The 19,225-nt window shown below is 37.7% G+C and overlaps 1 pseudogene; it reads right to left on the bottom strand.

Annotated features, from left to right (window-relative positions):
* Positions 1–11,557: 11,557 nt before the first annotated feature.
* On the bottom strand, positions 11,558–14,330 carry LOC121994181 (annotated as a pseudogene).
* Positions 14,331–19,225: the final 4,895 nt, after the last annotated feature.

Raw genomic sequence — 19,225 nt, forward strand, 5'->3', positions numbered from 1 at the left:
TTATAAATCATCTATGAGTCTTAGGAATAATAATAATTCTATGGCATTTAATAATAATATTAAAAATGTGGGGCTCGGCTTTAATTCCTGTGGCCTGCGCTAGCTGTCTTCTTGTGGGGCTCGGCTTTTTTTTTTCCTCGTTGCTGCAGCTTCTTCTAAAAATTTCTCCTCTTCTTTATAAAAAAAAATAAAAGAAAATTATTAAAATTGATCGGATCAAATCATCAAATCAAATCAAATTAATTTTAGGATTATTCTAATAATTTTGTTATAATTATTAGAATAATTCTCAGAATAATTTTTAGAATTATTCTGTTATTTATTAATTGGTTAATTGACCGAGTACTTATTTAAACCCTATATATTATATTGTATTAAGGGCAAGTATAAAAAAAATAATAAGATTAATTATTACTCTTCTATTTTATCTTCTTTCTATTCTTCTTTTAACATAGTATCAGAGTCATGATCCTTCGTTCCTTCTCTTTCTCTTAATTCTCCCTCACAAATCCTCTTCCCTTCCTTTTTCTGCCGCCGCCCAAGATAAAAGAGGAGTTTCTTTTTTTTGAAACCACAAAACAAGACGACAAAAGGGCTTCTCCTTTTGTGCTACCGCTGCTGTCCACCGAACGCCGACCAAACCTCGACGTCGATAACAAGTGGTTGCTCCAGCCAAGGCTTCTATTTCCTCCAAGGGGAGTTTCTCCAAGCGAAAGGCCCCCTTTCCGGCGATCCAATCTCTCTACAAGATAAGTTATTTTACTTTAGATGTCAAATACTCAACACTATCAAGGAGGTCAAAAATAAAATTCAGTCCGATGTCAAATTTGTCGTATCATTGACCATACTGGAAATCTATGCCCTAAAAGATTTGATTACTCTCGGGTAAAATGTCAAATTTGTCACATCATTGGTCATCCTGGAAATCTATGCCCTCAAAGATTTGCCTCAAATTTCATTGGTGGTTCTACAGTCTCAAGACAACCGTCTATTTCACAAGCATTAAAGCTCTCTCATCTGTGCCTACTTGCGGTAAAACCCTAGAGTTTTCATCTACTGATTGGTATATTGACACTGGAGCAACTCATCATGTCACATCATATTATAATATCCTTACAGACATAATGTCATATTATGACTCAGATACGGTTCAAGTAGGCGATGACTCAAGTTTGCAAATTGCTAATCTTGGAAACACATATACTCATTTATCTAATCAAACTTTTCACATGCGTAATATCTTTCATGTTCCATCTATCACTAAAAATTTACTTTCTACCCGTCAGTTTTGTCTTGATAACAATGTCATTTTTGAGTTTCATCATAATCATTATCTTATAAAAGATAAAGGAACAAATGCTATTGTGTTTCATGGGAGAATAAAAAATGGTCTCTACTATCTTCAAAGTTCTTTAATCAAAGCTTTTGTTGGTGAACGCACAAATAAACCAGCTTGGCATGCTCGACTTGGTCATCCTTCTCTTCATATTGTCCAGTCAATCATTAATAGATATGGTTTACCTACTTCCATTACCTCCTCTCCATCTCATTCATGTAGGGCCTGCATGGAATCTAAAAGTCATAAGCTACCTTTCTATTCATCCGATTATGGTTATAATTTCCCACTTGAATTAATTCATTCTGATGTTTGGGGCCCTGCACCTGTTTTATCTAACCAAGGTTTCCAATATTATGTTACCTTTATTGATCATTTTAGTAAATATACTTGGCTCTATTCTATGAAAAGAAAATCTGATTTATTGGATATATTCTGTAAATTTCAAAATCAAGTTGAACGATATTTTAATCGTAAAATACTTTCTTTTCATTCTGATTGGGGAGGTGAATATCAAGCTCTCCATCGTCATCTTGTCACTTGTGGAATTGTTCATCGAGTCTCTTGTTCTCACACTCCAAAACAAAATGGCTCTGCTGAGAGAAAACATAGACACATAGTCGAAACTGCCTTAGCTCTTCTTCATCATGCATCAGTTCCACGTAAATTTTGGCATGAAGCTGTTACCACTGCTGTATATCTCATAAATTGACTCCCTACTCCATTACTCAATCATAAATGTCCTTTTGAAACACTTTATAATCAAACTCCTAATTACACTTTCCTTCAAATTTTTGGTTGCGCATGTTATCCATGGTTACGCCCCTACTCTAAACACAAACTTGACTCTCATTCACTACAATGTGTTTTCCTTGGTTACAGCAATTTGCACCATGGTTATCGTTGCTTACATATACCAACAGGTCGAATTTATATTTCACGACATGTTACTTTTGATGAGACTCTATTCCCTTTTTCAGTATCTTCTTCGATCTCTCCTCCAGATATAGGTGGCACCTTCTTAATACCACCTAATATTGTCAGAAATGATGGCATCTTAGGTCCTGCTCCGCTCTCTAATAACTCCCCTATACCATCAGAATCACCTCAGGATGCTGCTCCAATCTAAGCCGCGCCGGTCGAAGATAATATACTCTCTAGTTCTAAATCCTCGGATAATGCAAGTCCGTCATGTACATCACCATGTCAGCCTACTTCCTCATCACCATCAACAAGTGATTCAGATGATAATGCTCCTCATCGCATGCTTCCCATTAGTGACATTTATGAACGTTGCCCACCAAATGCGACTCGATATCCTCTTCCACGGGCTCTAGTGGTTTCTTCAAAATCTATTGAACCAACTTGTTTTACGCAAGCAAACAAGGATCCAAATTGGCGTAGTGCAATGGCTACAGAATTTGATGCACTTCTTCGCAATGGAACATAGAGTCTAGTTCCACGCACTTCCTCAATGAATGTTGTGGGCTCTAAATGGGTATTCCGTCTTAAGTATCAAGCTGATGGCTCTCTTGAACGATATAAAGCTCGACTTGTAGCCAAAGGTTTTAGTCAGCAACCAAGTATTGACTTCAATGACACTTTTAGTCCAGTCATCAAGATTACATCTGTCAGACTATTATTATCGATAATTGTTAGTTCCAATTGGCCTGTACGCCAATTGGACATCTCAAATGCGTTTCTCCATGGTCATCTTGAGAAAACTATATTTATGGAGCAACCACCTGGGTTCATTCATCCACAATTTCCATCTCATGTTTTCCAACTTAAGAAATCCTTATATGGTCTTCGACAAGCTCCTCGTGCATGGTTTCATCGACTATCCAATTGGTTACAATCTCAAGAATTTTCTGGATCAAAGACTGACTCGTCTCTATTTCACAAATATAATGATGGGTCTATGATATTTTTTTCTTATTTATGTGGATGACATCCTGATAACCGGTAATGATCACAAGGGCATCATAACTTTATTAAGTCTTCTCAATCAAGAATTTCCTACCCGAGATTTGGGCATTGCTCTTTTTTTTCTTGGTATTGAGCTTATTCCACATGAGGATGATTATCTTCTCTCTCAGAGCAAATACATTGCTGGACTTCTTCAAAGAGCCAAAATGGATGGAGCACGTCCGGTCTCTACACCAATTGCTATAAACAACTCTCCATCTTCATCCTCTCCTGCTCTGTCTGATCCACAGATTTATCGAAGCATTGTTGGAGCCTTACAATATGTCACTATCACACGCCCTGATATTACTTTTGCAGTAAATCGTGCTTGTCAATTCATGCATGCTCCAACTGAACAAAATTGGGATAATGTAAAAAGAATACTTCGCTATCTAAAAGGTACTATTCTACATGGTCTTCTTTTATATCGTCAATCGTCTCGAGATTTACATGCCTATAGTGATGCAGATTGGGCAAGTTCTCCTGAAGATAGACGCTCTACTAGTGGATATACAATATTTCTTGGACGAAATCTTATCTCATGGAATTCGAAGAAGCAACCTACGGTATCTCGTTCAAGTACTGAGGCAGAATATAAAGCTATAGCAAATACAACGTCTGAAATTATTTGGCTTCAATCACTTATCTCTGAATTTCATCTTGCATCAAATATTGCACCAAAAATTTGGTGCGACAATATTGGAGCAACATATCTCACAGCAAATCCAATCTTTCATGCTCGTACAAAACATGTGGAGATTGATTTTCATTTTGTTCGTGAACGTGTGGCAACTCAACAATTATCCGTCTCTTATATCTCTGCTGAGGATCAAATTGCTGATATATTTACTAAGCCATTATCCAGACAACGTTTCAATAAGTTAGCAAGCAAACTCAACGTCAAAGATCTCTTGTTAAGTTTGTCGGTGGGTAAAAGAGATAAAAGAGAATTACCAGAATTGACTGGATCAAATCATCAAATCAAATCAAATTAGTTTTAGGATTATTCTAATAATTTTTTTATAATTATTAGAATAATTTTTAGAATTATTCTGTTATTTATTAATTGGTTAATTATATTGACCGAGTACTTGTTTAAACCCTATATATTATATTGTCTTAAGGGCAAGTATCAAAAAAACAATAAGATTAATTATTACTCTTCTATTTTATCTTCTTTCTATTCTTCTTTTAACACCTCATACCTACAATTTTTAGCCTCCATTCTCCGTTTCTGACTGACCTCTTTCTTCCTTCGCTACGACCTTCGCGACGACGACCTCCTTCTTCCTCAACAACGACCTCCTCCGCGACGACCTCCTCTGTGACTGACCTCCCTCTGCGAAAGACGAGTGAGTTTTTGCCTCTGCATAGTCATAATTTTGTGGAGAAGAAAGAGGCAGAGAAGGAGAGATCCCGCTGTTAGGGTTGTTAATTTCTCAGCACAAGAGCAACCGACGACCTCATCCTTCCTCCTCCACTGACTAACTCTGCCACTGACCTACCTCCCTCCACGACCCTCGACCCTAATTTCTCTTTCTTGTTTAGAGCCAAGCAGCAACAAGGTGAGAGCAGTTTGTGCCCTATATATATATATATATATATATATATATATATATATATATATATATATATAATTTTTGAGATAATTTATTCTTGAACACCCATATATCGGCTTATGTTTAGAAAGAACCGTTGTAATTAAACTGTACATACATGTATTTATAAGTGTTTAGAAAGAATGTTGATAGGAGAGCTTGTAAAAAAGTATCTAGCAAGGCTGTTTCTGAAATGTGTGGAGGTTATGCATACAAATACAAACAATTTCATGTAGACATATTGTTCAATTTTTAGGGCTTGTTCTTTGTTTCTTTTCTTGTTTATGTTATTAATTTTTCTCTTAATAAATGTAGGTGAAGAAACTATCATGGCTGAAGGGAAATTTGTTCAAATGAGATGAAGGATAACACCGACCATGCGGATCAAGACCCATCTCCATCTATCGTCGAAGAAGTAAAGCTACCTGAGATTGGAATGATATTTTCATCTGAAGAAGTTTGTACTTTTTATAATTCCTATGCTACCAATGCTAGTTTTGGTATTTCGAAATTAGGTGGAAGGAATGGAGATGATGGAAAATAAAAATATTTTTCTATTGGATGTGCCAAAAATCGTAAGAAAGTATCTCAAGCTAAAAATGTTTTACACCCTCGACCTTCTAGTAAGACAAATTGCAAAGCTAAGATTAATGTAGCCGATTGAAATGATGGAAATTTTGTGATAACTAGTGTAGACCTTGAACATAATCATCTCTTGAGCCCTAGAAAGTCACGACATTTTAGATGTAATAAAGTATTGGATTCAGCTACGAAGAGAAAATTGAAATTAAATGATCAAACTGGAATAACTTTAAGCAAAAGTTTCCACTCTTGTGTAGTTGAGGCTGGAGGTTATGAGAATTTATCATTGATGAGAGAAAATGTAGAAATTATATTTCAGAAGATAGAAGGTTAAGGTTAGGGGAAGGAGATGCTAAAGCTTTGAGTAATTATTTTTGCCACATGCAAAGTAGGAACCTAAACTTTTTTTATGTGTTGGATTTAGATGGTGAATCTCGAATAAAAAATATTTTTTGGGTAGATGCAAGATGTAGGGTTGTGTATGATTACTTTTGTGATGTTGTGACTTTTGATACAACTTATTTAACTAATAGTTATGACATGCCTTTTGCTCCATTTGTTGGGGTGAATCATCATGGGAAATCTATTTTGTTGGGATGTGAATTAATATCAAGTGAAGACTCAGCAATATTCACATGGTTGTTCAACTAGTGGTTGACATGTATGCATGGATGTGTCCAAAGGCTACAATCATGGACTAATGTAGTGCAATGACAATCACAATTGAAGAGGTATTTCCGAATTCTCATTATCATCCATGTCTTTGGCATATTATGAAAAAACTACCAGTGAAGTTAGCTGGTCATGTTCAATACAAAATGAAAAAGAAATATTTGAAGACCATTGATTATAACTCGCTTACAGTTGATGAGTGTGAGGAGAATTGGTTAAAAATGATTGAGGAGTTTAAGTTGGAGAACAATAATTGGTTGAAATCTTTATATGAGGAACGAAATAGATGGATATCTGTGTATGTTAAAGATCACTTTTGGGCTAGTATGTCAACAGCTTAAAGAAGTGAAAGTATGAATGCATTTTTGATAACTATATTCATTCTAAAATATCTTTGAAGCAATTTGTTGAGCAGTATGATAGTGCATTGAAGAAGAATATTGAGAATGAAAAAAATAGATTTTGATTCTTTTAATTCTATCATGCCAGTTATTCTTGGTCATTCTATTGAAAGACAATTCCAAAATGCATACATTAACAATATATTTAAGTTGTTCTAAGATGAAATAAGCGGGTTGATGTTTTGCGATGCCTCTTTGTTGAGGGAAGAAGGGACAACTTTAATATTTGAAGTAGTAGAAAATATGTTGGGAAAGAATGGACAACCTGGAAGAGAAGTTTCCTTTAGGGTACATTATACCGAGTTAGATTGCCAATTAAAGTGTGTGTGCCATCTGTTTGAGTTCCGGGGAATTTTATGTAGGCATGTGATCAAAGTGTTGATGAGAATGAAGGTTATTGAGATTCCTATGAGTTATATTATGGACCGATGGTGCAAAGATATTAAGCGTGGGTATCAAAGCATTAGTAACATATATGATGATTATGGTTGTGGTGGAAAAAGACTTCGGTATAATACTCTCACCCCATTAATGCAAGAGGTTCAACAACTTGGAGCCGAAAGTGACGAGATTTGTTCTGTTTTGGTGGAAATCATGAAAGACACTAAGGAAAAACTTATTAATGCTATGGAGAATGGGCAATCAAGGGTTGAACAACTTGAAGAAGCATCTACATCCGGGGCAAAAGTGATACACTCTCCATTGAAAGTAAGAACCAAAGGTCATCCACCCACAAAGAGGAAATAATCTAAGGTTGAACAAATTGTGAATAAATCACTTGCAAAGGCCCGAAAGAAGGTATGTGATGCATATAATAGATACCTAAAGTAATTGTGGGTTATTGTTTTGTACAAGTATATTCATTTGGTTTTAGCTAGTTTAAAGTTTGTTTATAATCTATCTTGCAGCTATGAGTGATGTTTTTTGGTTGAAGTTGGAATGAAAATTAGGTTAGTTAATGAAAATGCTTGATGTCATTGGCTTTGTTTTCCATTTCCATGCCATCGGGCAAAGATTGCAAGTAGAATTTTAGTACAGGTTAGTTAATGAAAATGCTTGATATTGCTCTCTGTAAATAGCACTATAATTACATTTTCAGTATAGGGAGTTGCTGGTTCTGATCCCAACAGTGGTTTTAGCTAGTTTAAAATTTGTTGTAGGGAGTTGTTAATTCTGATCCCAGTAATGCAAGTTTTATTTACTAGCACTGCCTTCTCTAGAGACTTTTGGAAGAACATGGATCCTGTTTTGCCTCTGTTACATTAAAAGATTTATCTGAAGTTGCGGCTTCTGAAGTTGCTGGTTTGGAAGAACATGGAATTTTGTTAAGTTGCTGGTTCTAAAGTTGAAATAGACTTTTGGAAGAACATGGAATTGATATTAGCACTATTAAATTGCTATTAGCACGGTTATTCTACTTGTACTGTAATTGTTTCTCTTTTTGGCTTAGTTTATCTTTTTGATGTTTGAATTTGTATCTTATGTTAGCTGGGAGTTTTGTAAGTTTGTGAATCAAGAAATCAATTGTTGATGTACTGTTGAATTTATATCCAGGCTATCAAACTGGACTTGATTTCTCAAAGTACTGTGAAATTTATTTCATGTTATTGGTGTAATTTGTTGTTTCTATATTGTTGATTTAACATTGTTGATATTCCTCTATAATATTTCCAACTCAATTTCAAGTTATAGATAGATTGTTGTAACTATTCAGATTGCATCAGCAAATAAACCACCTTAATATAGAAACTTCATGTCATAGTTCACTGAGACCTTCTTGGCCAAGTAGAAATCATGATTGCAAGTAAAATTTTATAAGGCTTTGTTTTCCATTTCCAGGGAATTGGTGGTTTATTCCAGTGCAACTTTATAGTATATATATTAAAGTTGTCTAAGTATGTTGTGATTCAAATTTCCTTTATCTAAATTGTTCCTTTCATCAACATCTCCATAAACTTTTCAGGCCAACGCTAGGCCTGATATGAAAAATATTCGACCCAGCCTGATATGATTCTATATTAGGCCTAACATGGATTTTTTTGATGATTCTTCCATTTTACATGTTAACATGTATGAAAAGCTGAAATAAATAATGGATACCATATTTTAACTCATTGCAACCTTAGAAATCCATAGGAACTGAAATGAGTGCAATCGGAGCTCTTTAAGTTCATAAGTGGATTTCGGTCAAAACCCATTGATGGACCTAGGGAGCTCCGATTGCACCCATTTCAGTTCCTATGGATTTCTGAGGTTGTAAGAAGTTCAAATATAATATCCATTATTTATTTTAACTTTTCATAGATGTTAACATGTAACAAGATAGAATCGTCAAAAAGGCTCACATTGGGCCTCATATCAGGCCCAACGTGGGCCTGATATAGAATCAAAGCTATACCCTTCTTGACCGGGTGTGCATTAGTCTGCTCATGCAATTCAAATTTAGAGAAGAGTTCGTCTAATTTAATTGAAGATAAGTCCTTGGATACCTTGTACGTATCTACCATCGATGGCCACAAGGTATTCCTCAAGAAGGCGTTTAAGGCATACCTCAATATATCGCGGTTCTCCACTTTTTGTCCAATCACGTGAAGCCCGTTGAGTAGATCTTATATCCGGGCATGGAGTTGACTGGCCGTCTCATTTTCTTGCATTTTAATATTATATAATTTATTGAAAAGCAGATCTCGCTTACTTACCTTGGTTTCTGATGTACCCTCATGTAGTTCGATTAGCTTTTCCCATAGCTCCTTTGTACTTGAGAACGGTCCTACTCTGTTGAGTTCCTCCTTTGTCAGACCACACTGGAGTATGCAAGTTGCCTTTGCATTTGCTTCTACTTTCTTTATTAGTGTTGCGTCCCAGTCCTCATATGGTAGTTACTTGCCGGCGCCGTCAGTTGGTAGTTGGAGCCCGGTTTTGATGATCATCCAGACTTCAAAATGAGTCTGGAGATATGCCTCCATCCGACCCTTCCAGTACCCGAAGTTGTCTCTGGTGAAGAGCGGTGGTCGAGCGGTGCTATAACCTTCTTGAAGCGCTATTTTAAAACCTGCGCACAAAGAAAGGGAATCTGTTCCAAGAATGGGTCTTGGATTAATAGTGTGGGATGCATATAAAAAAAAATGAACTCGAGTGGTGTTGCACCAACTTCGAGCAAAAATTGATTTGAACGAGAAATAGATCGGAATATAGTAATTATACTAATTCCGGTCGACTTCGAAAAATTGAAAATACCAAAAAAAATTGCTTGATTGGTGGTTGCACCAAATCAAAGCTACCCCGCTCTGATACCAATTGTTGGATCGAAAGCGCTAGAGGGGGGTGAATAGCGCTTGTGGCTTTCACTCGTTTCAAAATCGGAAAATGTTTGAGTTAAAGCAGCGGAAATGATAAATAGAATAAGCACAAACACAAAGAGACACCAAGGGTTTACTTGGTTCGGGGCCTAGGGCGACTCCTACTCCAAGGCCCGCGATCGAAGATCGCTTTTCGGTGGGCAATCACTATCAATTCGAAAAACTTTTATAATCAAGGATTACAAGTGCTGAAATAAAGAAATGGTACTGACTGACAATACACAAGAATTACGAGGTCATCAGTTGTCGAAGTAGCAGCGCGTGATGGAAGCGTTCGGAAGCACCGATTGTTCTGTTCGAGATTGATGATTGGCTGCTTCCCGAGGCTCCTTTTTATAGGCTCTGTAATGTTGATCCAAATCCCCAAGTCTTGGGATTAGGATTGACCCGAGGCGGATCGGTCGACCGATCCCCGCGTTCGGTCGACCGATCAGGCGAGATCTCCTCCAATCCGATCCGCCCGATGCGCTCGCTCCGCTTCGATCTAGTCAAGCCTTATCCTTGATTCGATCGACCGAAAACCCTGTTCGGTTGACCGATCCCCTGGTCGAGCCCGGTCCATTCGCTGCAAGTTTGATATGCTGCTTTGAGGGTTCGGTCGACCGATCCCGGTCAGTTCTAGCCCTGCACAAAACTGTTAGTTTCCTGCAAAACAGAGTTAGAACAAAACAGAATATATAAGAAGCTTAAGTTTGACAGTCTTCGGACTGTCCAGTTCTGACTTCGGATTTCTGACCGAAAACCCAAGGTCGAATCGACACCTACTGTTCCCTCTTCTGGGGAACGCGTCCTTACCTACTCCACTCAGGAGAAGTTACCTTTTGCCAGTTCGGTCCTCCAGACTGATTGGACTTTTGCTTGGCGCTCGAATCTTCCGGTCTTCATGTTGGACGCCTGCTCTACGACTCGTCCAGACTTCCACCTGATACGCTACACCAGGATTTCCACCTAGGGTTGCCGCCCCTTAGGGTTTTTTGCCCGAAGCTCTTGTTGGTTAGTCCTAGGAAAACATACCGGTTTCATTGTACAAAATTTTTTTTACAAGTGTCGAACCTTTCCTTAAATAACCTATTGTGTTCTTTAGAAGTTAAATTAGAATCGCAGACGGAACTTAACATCATTGATTCCAAATTTAACTTACCTGTTCTTAATGATTTATATTTGAATCGCAAGCGGAACTTAACACTATTGATTCAAATCCACCTATGTTATTAATTCCATTAAATATTAATTTTCAAAATTGGCTTCCAGGACTACATGGCGAGGCACATGCCTTCTTGGATATGGGAGCAACCACCACCGCCTAGACAAAGCCTTTTAAGGAAAGCTAATATTTAATTTCCTTAAATAACTCTAGGTTAACCAAAAAGAACAATCGAATCACAAATTTGAAAAAGAAGAAAACAGAAACTCGAAAAATAAATTCAATAAACTAGATCTAATTGTCTCTTGTATTTAGAATTCTTACAAAGAAAATAACTAGCACTACAACAAAAATCCTCATAGACATCGGTTTTCCACCGGTGTCTATTTCATTTTCGACCGATGTCTATGAAGCCGATGTTAAAAGTCTGCCATTTTAGACATCGGGTTAAAACCGGTGTAGTATCACTTAACGACACCGGTCTTCGAATCGTTTATTAACCGGTGTAGTATCACTTAACGACACCGTTTCATCAACGGTGTAAAACCGATGTAATATTGTATGTTAATAACACCAGTTTTGGCAGCGGTAAATGACCGATGTAATATTAGTTAATAACACCGGTTTTGCAGCGGTGGAAAACCGATGTAATATATATATTTTTTAACAGCACAAATTTGATTTCCGAAACAATGAAAAACCGACAATAATAAAAAAAAACACAAATATTCACAAATTATATAAATATTCTTCATTCAACAATATCCATAAAATACACAAATATTCACAAATTATATAAATAATCTTCTTACAACAGTATCCATAAAATACCCAAACATTCTTTTTACATCAAAAGCTAGCTAATAGATATCAAAATCAAGGTAGAACATTCTTTTAACACATCAAGGTAGAACCGCACTTCAAATGTAATCTAGCATGCATTCAACCCACTCGAACCGTACTTCATCAATTTCAACTTTGGAGTACTTGAGATTTGTAAACTGTAAAAACACATAAATAATATATTAGTAAACCAAGACCAAAGATCATAGTTGAAAATGCAATAAGAGCACCAGGTAACAAGATGACTAATTGGAATGCTTAAAAAGATAAACATTCATCAATTATCTCAACCACATCATATAGTGATAGATCTATGAATAACAGGTTCAAATCTAACCCTTGCATCCTTTTGGGAGGCAATCTAATTTGATAAACGAGCAAAAAGATGATTTACTCAAAATTAGTTTGCATTTGTAAAAAATAATATCACTTCTGATACTTTATTTTGTACATTTTATCAGTTAAAAGGAAAAAAGTACACTTACCACATTGAACACAAAGGGGCCTCTTTACCTGGAGACAAATTCATGTTCAGAAACAGATACTGAGACAAATCAAATTAATAGATGTGTAAATATTAGTGGAACTGTTTCTTTCGTTTTCGGTTACCTGTTTCAAGATCATGCCAAGGATGGGCAGCTACTGATCTCTTGGACAATGATGACAATATCCTTTCATTCAACTTTGGAGTTGCAACGTTCTCCTGTTGTCCGCTCATATTTCTACATACATAACAACATAATAAGGAGTATTTGAGGAGATTGCAAGAGTTTATTGATAACAAAAGTCCAAGGTAACTCATGATCCATGAAAAAAATATATAGAGAGAAAACAAAAAACTAGCAATCTGGAAGTTTTGCGCCTTGGCATTATCAGAATGAAAGTTTAGTAATATGATAGCTGACGTCAAACAGAGTTGCAAATCCAAAAGATGGCCATTTGTTCCCCTATTATGGAAGTTAATTAACAATTGAACTTGTATCCAACAAATTAAAGAATGAAAAATTACTGGACAAGTTGGAAAATATGTTATTGTTTCATTTTTATGCTTGCATAATCATTGTGGTACTAATGAACCGTATACAAATTACAGGGCACTAATTGGATAATCAACCAACTACTTGCATTTAAAGCAATGTACAAGGTTTCATCACTTAACAAGACCTCATAAAAACAAGTCCTTCATCAAGTTCACCAAATTACTACAGCAGATTGATAATTCACGAATAGTTTAATGATTTCAATGCAAGTAAATGATCAAAATCAAGACTAAAAGAGATTAAAGCAGGAACCGGAACCGAGAGTGCGATGCTTTTACCTTGACGAAGGAATCGGAAGCGATGAGGGCGTAGTGATCGGATCGGAAAGAGAGAGATCCAAACGCTTCCATCGCACAAGCACCTATCTTTGAGCAGTAGCTGACATCCAAGTAAGTCAAATTGCACAATCTTGGTGCAACAAGTTTGACAATGGCATCGTTCATTTCACTTCTTGGAAGCTCCAACCTCTAAAGGGAACCAGCACTAGACAGATAGAAGAACAGCAATAGTGACGATCAGTCATCGAAACAAAAGTTCACCCAAATCTTTTAGAGGACTAAGTTCTCACCAAACTCAAATTGACCTACTAACAAGGAATGAATGTGTTATCCTCCAAACAAACAAAGAACAAATTTACCAGAGAGATGTCATCTAGAATGGTAAGTTACAGTGTGGTAATTGGCGAGAGGAATTTATCAACAAACTTAAAAAAAAAAAAAAATCAGTACGAGGGAAGCATAAAAAGTGGATTATCCTTTGCATCTCTAGTTGTTACTCCTACAAGAAGGTACCATGATGTATGTAGTTGGCAAAGACAAATCTAAAATATACCTTCATTAAAAAGATGAAATTTCCAAAACGAAGGCGACCAGATAAAGCACAACTTCATGAGAACTTTTGTCATTTTGTACCACGAGCTTGGTTTGTTTATCAACAATTTGTATAATTGAGAGTGATAGCGACAGGCATACTAATTAAGCCATCATTTAACGAAGCTATCTCCATGCATTAAGCAGATGCAAGCTATTAAATTCAAGGGTATTAATCAGCTTGAATGAGATGAGATGAGATCTACATACTGGGCTGCAATTAAGGTGAACATGGACTCGGTATGGAGGCCGGAAACACTGAGCCTGCGGAAGGAGCCACAGCTGCGATCTATGAACATGTGAAGCATTTTATTGAGTTGCTCTGGCTTGCAGTGCTGGCTCCACTCGTCGATGTCGATTTCCTGCCAGCAGTAGGGGCCCAACACTACCCGCGACCACGATTTGCAGACCCTAGGAATAACGATGAGGATCTCTTGGAGAGGGAGGTTGCTGAAGATGAGGCCCAGGGCATCGGGGATCAGCTCCTCCCACGCCCTCGCATCACTCCCTTCAGCCATGTCGTCGCCACCGCCGAGAGGAATCAACCTACATTCCTGTTCGAGCAACCATATCAACCGGCGAAATGAAAAAATCCAGGAGTTTGCAAAATGAGATGAAGGTAGATTCACAGGAAATTAGGAGCCAGAAACAAAAATCCAGGAAAATTATAAACAAATAAGACAAATGAAGAAATCAACTAACAAGTAACACCTCCGTAGTGGAATCTCGGGCGACCAAGGAAGGGAACTGCCCTATTAACGGCGGGGAAAGCAAAGAGTTTAGGTCGAATTGAGCTCCTCAGAGTTAAAAGAAGTGCCAAATATCACAGCTTTAACTACTAAAAAATAAGTATAAGAAACAAAAAATCAACTCTCAGAGACAACCAAATCACTGGAGTTAAAAAAGAAGAGACCCACCTGACTTCGAACTAGATGACACTCCGTAGACGGATGTCTTCCCTCTGACCCAACAGTTACCCATTAATTATCCAGGAACTACCAATACAACTCACCAGGCGCGAGATCAGCCAAAGATGATCTTTTTCACAAGTAGGGTTGAGGACAAAGATAGGAAGGCATCCACGACCAAAGCTCACTCCTTTCGGTGAAGGAAGCGCACGGGGCTGCTGCTCTTGCCTCGCTACAGATTTTTCCTTGGTGCCAGACCATGCGATAGTGCCCAAATTGTTCACCAGATCTCCTTGGTGCCAGACCGTGCGATAGTGTCCGATTTTAGTATTGTTCTTGATGAACACTTTCCATGGGCGGGTAGGGTGAGAGGAGGCCTACATTTTCAGTCACGAAAAGGTAAGGTTTGACTTCATTGAAAGCATAGAGGCGGAGGAGACGTCGAGAGGAGATGGGTGTTCAGGTCGCTGGGACGTGGTCCGCCTCCACGACGCCGTCGCAGGCCGCCGTTGTCTCCACCGTTGGGTCCGGCAAGCGGAAGGGCATCGTGGGCTGCACGTTCCTTGGGGCTGGCGAATCGGCCAAGCTACTGCGGACTCGGTCGATGGAGGTTGGGGGAGGCAGCCGCTTGGACATGACTTTTTACGCCGCCGCGCCTTCGGCGCCAGGACCGAGTGCTTCCCTTCTGGCGGCGTCGATGATGGTCGGGTGGAGGAGGATAATGTGGAGGAGACGCATCCTTGTTCTCTGCTTCCTTTTGCCTCAACACGAGCTCGCCGCCGTCATTGAGCAAGCAAGAGCCTTCAACGGAGCCCCCGTGGGTGCCGGTGAGGCCGGAGCCGCCAGACTGGCCCGGCCAGATCGTGCCGGCGAGCGTGGAGAAGAAGCAGGTGGTTTTGATCTTCCTCATCGATCCAAGATCCAAGAAGGGGAAGAGATGCAGTAAGGGGAAGAGGGAGATGAGGCTGAGAGAGATGGTCAGGAGGTTTAGGTTTAGGTTTAGACTGAGAGAAGCGGCGCAATATTAGTTTTGAAACTCATTAAAATTAAAACAAGTGTTGTAGCAACGAGTCCCAAGTCGTATTTTTTTCCAAGGGCTAACTAGTGAATGTGTATATATCTAGAATTGATTCAAATTGAGTTATCACATCCACAAAGTCAAACTAACACTTACATTAGATTTGCAATTCAAATTCAGTTCTTCTAATAAGATCAAGAACAGATTCAAGAATAGTAACGTTGAACAGAAGAGCACAACCAAAAGCCTCCAATTAAACAAACATTTTAACATGACTCTTTTCCATTTCATAAGACATCGTTGATTCAAATGATTCAATTCCTATCACTTCAATTCACAACCTCATTCATTACATAACACAGAAGTTAACAATGAAAATCTCACAAAATTCATGCAATACTCAAATATGAAAACAGGCACAGTACATCGAATGAATTGAACATGAGTTTCCTAAACCTAAGAATTGAAATTACATCTAATTTATAGAAACCGAAACAAGAAATTGCAAGTAGAAAAGAAATTTCAATCTAACTATCAGATCTTTAGATCTGAGCAAATTCATGGACAATTCAAAGTAAAAATGAAAGAAAACAAACCCTAAAACATTCCTCAACCAAATCCAAGTTCAAACCTCTACAACCTGCTGTCAACAGAAATGCTTGAAGAAACCTCCCTTCAATCATTCAACAACAATCACCAAACTACCAACTATTACCAGAAGATGCTCACGGCTCTTAGAAACCTCCCTTCAAGCTCCCACGAACTGATAAACTCACTAACCGAAGAAAACAGAGGATGAATCTGTGATTGTGCAAACCGGATCGAATGGCCACATCGTCCAATTTTTGCTGCGGGTTGAAGATCGGAAAATGGACAGAAACTCTTGGAAACCTCCCCTCAAGTTCTGATGGACGCGAAATTCGCTGATCGGAAACCTCCCCTCACAGGAATGCGGCGGTGGAACAGAATCAATGCGCGGCTGAGAAACCTCCCTCTGCCGCTCTCTGATCACCGGAAAGTGAACGCCAAAGCTTGGAGATCGTCGCCGTTGAAGAAGAAGAAAAACTGGATCTGGAATCGGGAATGGGAAGCTCGGCGACGCTGTGAAGAAGAAGCTGCTACAGTAGAAAATCGCGAAAACGCCGAGTCCAAGGTGTACACTGTAGCTTCTCAATGTTTTAAACCTCCCTCAGATTTGATCCGACGGCCAAGAATGCTCTGATCTCGATTAACGGTGGAGACATCTTCAGATCGAACTAAAAACCTCTGGATCTTCATCAATAGTCCAGATCTACCCCTCCTTAGGTTGGATGAACCAGATGCTCAACGGATGGCTCAGATCTGATCAATCTTGGATGAACGGCCTATAATGCTCTGAGGCTTGATCGACTTGATTAGACCTTGATTTGAGCCCAAATACAGCCTGATCTGATCGGGTCCATGATCCTTTTTATGCCTACAAAATAAGAATCAAATATTAATACCAAATACCATGAAAATTAGCTAATTTGCAATTAGGTCCAAAATCAAATGCAATATTGAGATATGATGCTAATGTGAGATTAAACTATGAATAAACCAATAAAAACATGCATTATGATTCAAAATAATATAGCCAAAATCATGGTTATCAAATCCCCCACACTTAGCCTTGGACGTCCCGTTCAAGTCAAGAAAACTAAAAAACATCTCCAAACAAATTCCCTAGCAATACCTAGAAGATAGTAAAAAGAATTTAACTAAGATCATCTTAAAGATCACAAACATTCATGAATACAATTCAAACAATAATCAGTAGGTATGGTGGTTTCAATCCAATTGAAAAATTAAGCAAGTTGCAAACTCACAAGGTATTCACCTATTCTAGCCCTCACACTCAAAAATGCATTTTAGTGGAGCTCACTCAACTCACAACATTTCACTACCATAAGCTTGCTTATTTTCTAATTCTCCACCACTATAAAACATAGCATACATGAATCAAAAGGATTTTATCAACAAGAATTGAAATGGAAACAAAAAGAACAATGAAAATGAATGCAATGGCAAAAGAAAAGAATTCAATGAAGAGAATGAAAAGATAAGAGTATTGGAGGAATATACTTGATGAGTTGACCATTTGATGTGAAAAGAGATGTATACCATTTGTCAATACCAATTCAAAGTATCAAGCTAACCTCTCCTTCAATTTGATGACAAACAAAGAATCTTGATACTCTATCTTCCATTTGATACTCTCTTGATGTACCAAGAATTTTTTTTTTCACTGTTTTTTGCTCTTTTTCCACTTCATTCCACTGTTTTTTTTCACTGTTTTTTGCTCTTTTTCCACTTCATTCCATCACTTGAAACTAAAAACAATTCAAATCACCTTGTGGAGAAAAGCTCCCTCCCCCACACTTAAAATGTTAGCCGTCTCGGATAATAAAATCTCAACAAAATAAAGCCAAGTAATTGATATACCTCTTGCCACTGGTTTTTTTTTTCTCTGCAGGTTTAATTTCCTATACTGATTCCTGGACTACAATGAAACTGAACAGTCCAGAACTCAATTCCATCGAATTCCAAATCTGAAAGACTTTTTCAGATTCAAGCTGACGAATTCTTGCATCTGCAGCAACTCCTCAATTTCTTTAAGGTTTGCTCATACATTAGTCCCTGCTCAAAGTTGGATAATCAACTCCTCAACTTCTGCACTTAAATTTCTGTGGCTCTGGTTTCTTCACATACCATCCTGTTGTATGGTTGATAAGTCAAACAAAGTTAACTCTTCTACCAGCAATTCATGACATTTTGCTCTTTAAATCAGTAGCTTCACAATTGCATAGCAAGATAAAGATCACTATTGTATTCAGCTGCAGCTTCTGAGAACAGATTTCAATTCAATTCTCAAGGAACTCTTATAATTAGTAATCCAGAATCCAATCAAGAATTTTAGAATTGAAGGTCCAAGGAAATTCTAGATTTATTCATGAAGAGTTTAAATCATGGAAAGGTCTCATTCATCACTTCAGCAGCTGCGACATTTTTAGGACCTAATTATTTTCTGCAATTCATGAATTCACTAATCATTCCAAATTCAGAAATATAACTAATTTCTCTAGTTCCCAATTTCCAGTTCAGACATTAACAGTTTAGAATATCAAGCTGCCATGTGTAAATGGCAAAAATTCTAAAGTTCAACAGCTGTTTAAAACTCTGTTTACAGCAACCTCGAACTTCTAGCAGTGCAGTGAGCTATGCATTTCAGAAATGATCTTCCTTGTAAATGAGTTACAATTCTGCAGAAATTCTTACTCATTTCAAACTATCACATTTAGCAATTCAACATTTGATTCTATTAAAGAATTCAACTAGTTGATACTCTTATTAAACACTCATGTCTTTGTTGCTGATTTTAGTATTAGCAATGAATACTTGGAGTGAATTCAGATTGAAGCATACAATGTAAACAAAGGAACAAAGTTTGACACCAATCAATTTGCAT

Source organism: Zingiber officinale, chromosome 6A (genome assembly GCF_018446385.1).
Source record: "Zingiber officinale cultivar Zhangliang chromosome 6A, Zo_v1.1, whole genome shotgun sequence".
NCBI lineage: Eukaryota > Viridiplantae > Streptophyta > Magnoliopsida > Zingiberales > Zingiberaceae > Zingiber > Zingiber officinale.